Below are 10172 nucleotides of genomic sequence, written 5' to 3' on the forward strand. Positions count from 1 at the left end.
CAAGGAAAAGCAAAGCCATTAAATGACAATGCAAAACTGAAGAAAGGTGAACAATCTGAAGCTGGAAAATTTACTGTCAGAAAAGGTTGGCTTGATAATTTTAGAAAGAGGTCTACCTTAAAGAAAAGTCAAGATAACAGGAGAAGCGGTTTTTGCTGACCGAGAGAGCAAACATCATTAGTAAAATCATTAAGGAGTAAGAATATTTGCCTGAATAGATTTTTTGTGCAAACAAAAGTGCCCCAATCTGGGAACAAAAAAAAGAAAAAAAACCACAAAACACATTTAGTGGTAAGAAAGATAAGTAAGCACCAGAAGTCACAGCAGAAGGGATAGGCTAACTCTACTTTTCTGTGTGAGTGCAGCTGGGTTTCTGATGAAGGCTGCCCTTATCTACAAAGCTAGTAATCCCCAACTCTTGAAGAGAAAAGATAAACACCGGCTGCCGGGGTTTTGGTTGTATGTATAACAAGAAGGCCTGGATAAGGAAATGTATTTGTTTTTTGTTTTTTGTTTTTTTTTTATTTCTTTCATTAATGCTTTGTCCCTGATGCCAGAAAGTATTTCAACCAGCAAGGGATGACCCTTCAAAGTTCTTTTACCTGTACTATTGAACAAGGCTTCTGGTCACCCAGAACCTCACCAGCTCAGCACTGAAGACTTCACAGTGGGCTACTTACCCCCAAACATAAGGTCTCCAATTCTACCTCCAGATTATAAGGACCCCTCAGGCTCATTACACTTGGTTCTCTATGGAGAGAATCGCCAACACTATGGATGAGATTTGAAAAGAGAGAACATCATGAAAGTTTGAAAGGATCACACCACAAATGATGCCATTGTTATAGAAAAAGAGGGATGAAAACTATCAAATCCAAGTTCTGGCTGGAGTAAAGTCTGTTCAAATGTTATGCGTGACTTTACAGGATTTACAATAGAGCCAAGTAAGAAAATTATGAAAGAGACTGTGGAGGTGACCAAAAAGGTGGGGGTGAAGGATTTAAAAATAGGGACTTTGGAGAAATTCAGGAGCTGATTGATACCATGTGTGAGCAACGAACAGAGGATGACCTGATGGAGATGACTTCTGAACCAGTGGGTAAAAATGAAAAAGAGGATAGAAGCAGCAATGCCATGAAACAAATTGGCACTGGACAACCTGGCAGAAGGGTTCTGATCACTTAAGGCTGTTTTCAACTTATTTTACAATATGGTCCCTCTGACACTATGGGACCTGAATTTAAAACAGAATGGTAGAAGGATAGGTAATCTATAGAAACATTGTTAGACAAATAAAAAAGCAAAATTATCAGAGATAAATTACAATGCCATGTATTTGCATAAATTTACATCAGAAGTGCCATCCTCTCCTGCCTTCCCGTCTACCTCCTCCACACCTTCTGCTCTCCCACCTCTAAGACAGCACAGCCAACCCCCTTGTTCTTCACCTACTTTGGTCTAGTCAACATGAAGAGGACAAGGAGGGAGACCTTTATGATGATCCATTTCCACTCAATGCATAGTAAATTCAGAAGGTGCCAGAAAATGTATACACATTTTAAGAAAGGGGAAAACTGTATTAAATTTGTAATTCTCTATTCACATCTGACTTCTGCAATTATAAGAGGTGCTCAACTTGGCTTGCATTCATCTATTGTTCTGGGCAGACAGTGAGTATTGTCATTTTCATACGGTTTTTCCCTTTCTTAAAATGCGTATGCCTTTTTTGGCACTCTATGTATATTTTCCCTTTGTTACAATTTCCTTAAAAACATTTCCTTTTCTTTAGCTTCTTTCATAGTAAGAATACAAGAAATAATACATATGACCTCCAAAATATATATTAATCAACTGTTTATGTTATTGGAAGACTTCTTGTCAATAGCACACTTAGTATTAAGATTTGGTGAGTTGAAAGTTGTATCTGGACTTTTGACTGTGTGATATCAGCACCTCCAACTCCTATGATGTTTTTGGGTCACCGACAGCTATAGTCGATTCCCAGCATAATTATACTACATGAAAAATATTTTGTATATGTGAGCATGCACACACTTATATGTGTATATGCATCTATGTGTCTGTACATTTATATACACACCCACTTCTTGTCAAGATTTTATATCCAAAACTCATAAGGCTTCCAGAAAATCACCAATAGAAAGAAAAAGAAACAGTCAAATATGCAAAAACTTTGAATTGATACCTTACCAAAGAAGGTATAAGTGGTCATTAAGTCATTCAAATTCGTTCAATATTGTCAGTCACCAGGCAAAATTAAATTCAAACTGGAGCAAGATACTGTTTTATTCCTGCTAGAAAGATTCAAATTACAAAGTGTGAGCGATTGTCTGACCTGATTTTTAATGTTTGCTGACAGATTTCCAGTCTTATCATCCCCGTTTCAGGCCCACATCTGAGCAAGCTGATAAGAAAGTCTGATAATAACTTTTGTGACACTGTTTCAAACCACGTGGGAACCCTCACTCCAGCTGCGCCCACCCTCATCAGACACCAAGTCCCAAGCCTGCCACCCTTCTCTACTGTCTTGAACCATTTTTGGAAGCAATTGTGGTGTCACCAGTCTTAACATCTGACCTAAATTTTGGATGGTGAGGGTCAATCTCACGTCTCTAGTTTGACTATGACACAAGCAATGTCAAATGTCAAACAAGCAGCAACCAAATGCTCTTTAGTCTTACTCAGTGTGTGACGTTGGATGAACATTATGGTAAAAATGTTGGCAGTTTTTCATAAATTCACACAAGCGCCTTCCTTCCTTCTCCATCCTAGATATTTTTCCAAGAGAAATCAAAATACCTGCCCCCAAAAGACTTATACAAGAATGTTCATAGAAAGTTTTCATTATAGTCTCTAACTGGAAAGAATTTGAATGTTCACCAATAGAATAATAGATGAACAAATTCTGATATGTTCATAGAATTGAATACTAATACAAGTAAAGATACACACAAACACTTGGAAAGGTTTCAAACATGCTATTTAGAGATCAAGAAATTAGACATAAAAAATACATAATTGTGCAATTCAGTTTATTTGAAGACCGAGAAGAGGCAGTGCAGAAATCAGAAAGTGGTTGCAGGCAGCTGGAATTGCCTGGAAAGGGTCCAAGAGAATTTTTGGCACGGTGGAAATTTCTGTGTCTTGTGTCCTTTGAGGTCCCGTGAAAATATAGGATTTCAATACACATTCATCTGAATATTTAGCATCTGCATAGTTTTCCATATATTAATATAAATTAGATCTCAATTTAAAACAGTGTAAAAAAAGCCAAACAGAATACATATAAGGGCAATTAATATATTAAGTTTGCTAACAGGTACTTCTTTATGTAATGCATGTTCCATTGCTTCAAAGTCATCTCATAGCAGAGGACATAATGCTTGTGGTAGGAATTTAATTTAAAGACCCATTGGCCACATGAAGATACTGGGCTCAGAAATGCAAATCCCTTCCTCAGTTTGTGCACCTAAGGGGCATAGTTGGGAAGAGAATTCTCCTCTCTTGACTTCCATGTCAAAAGGCTCCCTCTTCTGGGAAGTGTATGTCTCATGGATGTTTTTTGGATACATCTGTATCTTTAGTTGATGAGTGAGGGCGGTGAGTTCTGTCCACAGAAGCTTGAACTGTATGAGTGCTCTTGAACGTTCGTAACAAACACAACCTGAGATTTATGATTTTGAAAGATGAAGACTTTCTGAAAGTGTTTTCACTAAATAGCCAGCAAGTATCAGCTTGAAAAAGGCTAATGGAGTATTAGAATATGGGGTAATGATTTATATGACAAGTTCCTTAAGCATTAAAAATGCTGACAATTCACATCTAAGAAGCCACATGCATAGAGCTCCTCTCTGCTGTCATGGGGATACTGATAAAATACTTTTAATTATATTATACAATCATCACAAAGAAAATAGATAGCTTTCAGCTGCTGCGTTTCCTTTCAATGAACTGATTAAAATGCACCAAGGGAGATAGGACCCAGCTGTTTTTGTCATTAACTGATAAGCTATATCTAATAATCTTTACTGATTGCTGATTATAGGAAAATGCAAATAACAGGAAAAGAGCAATATCTCAACAGCAAAATATAAATAGCACCCCCATAAGCTGCGTCTTTTCAGAAGTCATCTTTACCTTTTAATTTTCATACGTATTTTCCCTGCAGTGTGACAGCCACTTTCTACTATCTCTGCTTCTTCACTGTGAAAAAACAAATTGCGGCAGTAAAGGCAGGCGTGCTCTTTGAATGAAGTCTGTAAAGAGTGCTGATTTAAAACAGAATTGTTAAATAATATAAATTTTGTCTCTGATGCCTCATGTGTCCTGTTCATAGAGTATTTTTATTTGAATTTTTAAATAGAAATTCTTACTCAGGATTTGTGAGAATGGATAATAGCTGGTTCCCTGGCTTCTTTCCTCTCTACACTTCTGTCCATCCTTTGAAGACGGCTACATTGATAGTGCCAGGACCTATATATCACCATGCCTCCCCTCTGCCCAAATGCTTTCAATAGGTCCCAATCTTAGAGGATAATTTATAGGATCTTAGAATTCCGGAAAATGAGAATGGAAAGATACTTAGTGCTCAAATAGGCCGAAAGTCAGCAAACGTGTTCTGTAAAGAAACAAAGTAATGATTTCAGGCTTTGTCTGCAAAAAGCGCCCACAGACTATGGGCATGGCTGGTTCCAGTAAGACCTATTCACAGAAACAGACAATAGTTCAGGTTACAACTGTGGAACATACTTTGGTGAGTCCTGACATAGTATAACAAAAATATAGTCTGACACAGAGTTGAGCATTTAGATTCTGGAGATTTTATATACCTTTCCCTCAAAACATGATTGTCAAAGTTTCCAAGTTGCCAAAAAATATATAGCTTGTCTACACAATGTCAAAGCATTCAAGGGAACACACATGGTAGGATGTAACTTCCCTTTATGGTAGTAATCAGAACTCCTCAATGCTGACAAGACCAAATATATGTATAAATATAAGTATGAGCAATAAATAAATGTTGTCTATTTTATAAAATAAACTTTTAAGGACATCCCAGGTCACCTTATAATTTATGCTTATGATGTTAGAATACTTGCTAACTTCACTGACAGCCGATGGCATCCTTTTGTGATCAGAACTTTCTCTTTGGAAAGAACGATCTGAGCTGGCCCATATTCTGTAATGATCTTGTTCTGTGCCCACCATTGAACAGAGAGTTATAAATAAGAATATGAAACACCTGAGATACCCTCAACATCAAGTTATCTAACTGGATACTCCACAATGTTTTTCTACCTAACATGGTAAACCATAATTTTTCCCCCCATGTGTTCCCTGTTAATCTGGCATAAGGATATTTACTGACCAGGGACAGGCACTGGGGTTCATGCCTGTAACCCCAATGTTTTGGAAGACTGAGATGGCAGGATCACTTGTGACCAGGAATATGAGACCATCCTGGCCAAAATAATGAGAACCTGTCTCTACAATTTTTTTTAAATATATGTACTGAACAAATATATGAAAAGGGGCAGAAATTGGTAGTAGAGATCTATTTACATTATTTTCTTTTATCCCAAGAAAAGGTGGTGATCTTTCTAGAATTGTCTGTAATCGTCTTCTGCCAAATTCAAGGAGACAAAATTACTTCTTTCCTCCTCACAGAAGCAAGCAATAGCATTTGAAGTAAGAACAGGGGAAATTGGTGTGAATGACTCACTCCTCTATTCTCTGCTAGAAGGACACAGTTCCTTGTCTCCTAAGAGGATGGTGACCTCAGATAGGAGGGTTCTGTGGCAGAGATCACTAGTGGATTACTCAAGGCACAAGACCCAACAATCCACCTATCCCATGTTCTTTGGTGATATGCTCTTGTCTCCCCTTTTGTTTTCTCTTCCTTTGAATCTGAGCTGGCTCTGTGACTTATCTGAGGAATGGAGTGCTACAGAAGAGTTACCGTGTAACTTGTAGGCCCAGGCCCTAAGAAGCCATGCAGCTTCCCTGTCACTTCTTGGAGCCTTGCGCCATCATGTTGAGAATCACATTGGCATTAACACTGGAGTTAGATGATATCTCAAAGTGGTTTGGATTTGCATTTTCTAATAATTAGAGACAACGAGCGTTTATTATGTGTTTGTTGGCCATTCATCTATCTTCAAGATAAAAGATTCAATTCAGATCTCTTGCCCAGATTTTAATGGAGATGTTTGCTTTTTGTTGTTGTTGGTGGTGGTTTCCTTGCGTTCTTTGTATTTGGTTGTTAGCTCTTCGTGATATTTGTAGCATGCAAGTATCTTCTACCTTTCTGAAGGTTGTCTCTGCTTTGTTGATTGTATCCTTTGTTCATACTAATCTAAGGGGGAGAAAAAAAGAATCACATTGCCTTGCTGGGGAGACCATGTGGGAAGAGAGGCTCCAAGTTATTCCAGCTGTCTTTGCTAAAGTACCTTATAATTATGATCCTTAGATCATCCCACCCCTGTTGAACCTTCAGGTGACTGCAACAGCAGCAGTGACCTCAGGTGAGACCATAAATAAATGGTAGTGATTTCAAGTTTTGGAGTAATTTTCATGCAGTAGAATTAATAAAAGTAGCTTATATACTTTCTCTGCAAAGGAGTGAATAAAAGAATACTTTTAATGTCATCGCACTAAGAAGGCAGTGAATTGAGCTGCCGCTGTATGTTTGCCTCTAACTTCATCGTGTATGCAAATTTTAATAAACACCAGCATCTTGCTTTATATTTTGAATCAATGGTATCTATTTATGCAACTCTAGCAATTCAGAGAACTTAGCATATACAGAAAATGAAATTAACAATTCTATTTCCTGGATTTTTACAATCTGCAAAGAAATTTTGTAATCAGCATCTCATTTCTACCTTAAAATGTACCAGGAAGATTTACAAAATAAGCACTGTGCCCCACATTATATATGCTATTTGAGGGCCCAGAAGGTTAAGAATTGTGTCTTTCTCTATAGCACAGATAAGAATCAACATCGTTAAGATTTAAAACTACATCTCCTTAGCTCAATTTCTTTGTTCTTATGATTCTTTTCTAGGTTTTAAGCTATTTTTTTTAATGAGAAACAGAAAGATGTATTTTTTAAAAAAACAAAATTCGATTTCTGCAGCTAGTGATCTATCACAAAAAATGTTTGCCAGTGTTCAAGCTTAAAAAATAAAGATAGTACAAAGGTTCATTTTCACTGATCTGTGGATAAACTTAGACTTGTAAAATGGTGAACAAAGTGCCTATCCTGTAGCACATTCTAAACATATAGTGATTATTCTCTTTGCTATTTTCTATTCTATGCTATATTTATAAATAGGCTTCCCCCCAATACATACAAACATTGCTCGTGAATTCAATGAGAAGGGCCCACATAATCTTTGTTTTCAACTTTCAAAATTAAAATCACATTTTGGTACATAAAAATATTGTACATATTTTTGTGCATTTCGTACCTTAATATTTTCACATCATCCTCATTTATCTTTCCCATAAATCTGAAAGCGAATGCATATATTTAATTACTATAATGGTAATTTTAAAATATGGGCAGAGATGATCAGAATTTTTCTATAATGGGTTTAATTTTAAGTGAGAAGAAACTTCTACTTTCATAAATTTGTCATGATATATATTAATATTTTTATATAGAAGATTTTTTGGGTTTCTGATTACGAACTTTCTTAGAATCAGGATTATAAATAATTCATAGTTAATAATTACAGGTAGATTTTATTCTAGGGATTCTCACTAGAAGATTTTTGTCACTTTTCTATATTTTGGCTTAGCCATTTCTACGGTACTTGCCTGATCTGATAGGGCAGTCGCTTTGTAACTAAATCTTTTCAACTCCCCACTGGTCCTCACTTTCTATTTGGTATCTCAGCTTCTTTTGCCATCATATGAATCCTTCTATTATTTACATTCAGATTTGTTTACTAAACTAAACTGGTCTTTATTATAGAACTGAAATCCTCTACAATTAGAATATTTACTGTAAAAGAGAGAGGGGAAAAGAGAGAGAGTCTGGAGAAGCTGTTTTCCAATTGCGTTTATGATTTTCAGTTTGGTTGCTACTTCCAATTTACCTGGCTTGGAATAGAGTGCAGCCAACCATGGATGCCTGAGATAAGAGGCATCATTTGGATTCCTGCTGTCCTTTCATTAGCCTCACTCTTGCTGTTGCTGACATCACTTGGTCCTGTTACCGAAGGTTATTCTGACAATTCATTCTCTGCTTCTCAGTGAGACAAGCTGAGAGTGTGCCCTGAATACATTTTTTAAGACCCATAGTAAAAAAAAAAAAAGATTTTTTTAAACTGAGAATTTGGTTTCTTTCTACCTGATATAGTTTTTCTTGCAATACAATTTTGCAATAGAATACTCCCTTGAAGTAAACTTCATAATGCAAATATGGGACAAGTATTAGAGGTCAAAATCTCTTGATTAGATGTTTTAATTGAAGACAATATGATGGTTCCCTGAAATGAAAAATATTTAAGATCAATTTTGAGCATTTACTATAATGTCTTAAATTCTTTTGGTCTAATAAACAAGTTGAATCAATTATACTGAGTGTTTTTTTTTTGTTAAATCATAGCTAAGTATATTAATGTAGTCATGGGGTACAGTGTGCTGGTTCTATATACAATCTGAAATATTTTCATCAAACTGGTTAACATAACCTTCATGTCATTTTCTTAGTTATTGTGTTAAGACATTTATATTCTACATTTAGAAAGATTCACATGTACCCTTGTAAGATGAACCATTGGCGTGGTCCCACCAATCACCTTCCCTCCACCCATCCTCCTCCCTCCCCTCCCTTTCCCTTTTCTCCATATTCTTGGGCTATAATTGGGTTATAGCTTTCATATGAAAGCTATAGTGAGTGTTATAAGGCGGTTACAGCTTACAGTCATTGTAAGCTCCTGATAGTGGAGTAGACGCCTTATTAGGAAGTCATAATCACCCATTTAAACTTTACCTCAACCTCAGTAAGTTAAAAAATCTTAAAAGTAAATACATTGAGTGCTGGTGTGGGAGAGAGATCATTTTCCTTTTTATACTTAGTAAATGTAAATATCAAAGAATGAGGGAAAGAGAAACAGGAAATAAGACTGCTTGCATCTATTAGTACAATCAAGACAAGAAGTCAAGTGTCTCTGGACAAGCTTATATAAAACAGACCGTGCAGCCAGATCAACCCAGAAGGACTACACACTGGAAGGGCTACACAACCTTTCTCTGACTCCATTTGCTCATTTGCAGAAGAGAAGTAATGCCAGATTGTTTTTTCACATCATTATTGTGGCCACGAGATTAATTGATTTTATTTAAAACCTAGTCCTTGTTATATATGGTAAACTCTGTTTAGATATATGACATGTCTTTATCATATAAATTATACATGTTGGAGAAAGATGCAGCTCTAGGTCTGGTTTTGGGATGCTGAGCTGCAGCGGCTGGAGAAGAGTGACTGGAATATCCACATTTCCAGTTCTGTGCCTGATAGAGTTTTGATTCATCATGGACAATCCATCATCAGAAGAAATTCAGCTGAAGGCTCACCAGGTTACTGATGAATCTCTGGAAAATACAAGAAGGATCTTGGGTTTACTCATCAAGTCTCAGGATGCAGGAATAAAGACTATTCCTATGCTGGATGAACAAGGGGAACAACTAACTTACATAAAAGAAGGCATGGACTAAATAAATAAGGACATGAGAGAGGCAGAGAGGAATTTGGAATTCAACAAGTGCTGTGGACCTTGTGTCTGCCCATGTAATAGGACTCAAAACTTTGAGTCTGGTAAGGCCTATAAGACAAGCTGGGGAGTTGTTGGAGACAACTGCCTAGCAATGTAATAACTAAGCAGCCCGGCTGGGCAACAAATCACAGACCAGGTTGATGCCAACAAAGATCATACTGACGTTGCCATAGCCAGAGCAAAGAAACTCATTGTAAAATTTTGTAAACTAAGATTTTAAGCACCAATATGGATGAAATATCAATACGGATGTATGTGAAACATTTTGGCTGAAAAATAAATAAAAGAAGTAAAACAAATGAATACCATTGTGAAGCCAATGATTGTTGGACCAGATAAATTACTGCAATTATCCAGTAAGGG

General features: G+C 36.6%; 1 pseudogene; it reads left to right on the forward strand.

The window, feature by feature from the left end:
* Positions 1-9567: 9567 nt before the first annotated feature.
* On the forward strand, positions 9568-9950 carry LOC100947649 (annotated as a pseudogene).
* The last annotated feature ends 222 nt before the right edge of the window (positions 9951-10172 follow it).

This window comes from Otolemur garnettii, unplaced genomic scaffold (genome assembly GCF_000181295.1).
Source record: "Otolemur garnettii isolate 467f Iridium unplaced genomic scaffold, OtoGar3 scaffold00022, whole genome shotgun sequence".
Classification (NCBI taxonomy): domain Eukaryota; kingdom Metazoa; phylum Chordata; class Mammalia; order Primates; family Galagidae; genus Otolemur; species Otolemur garnettii.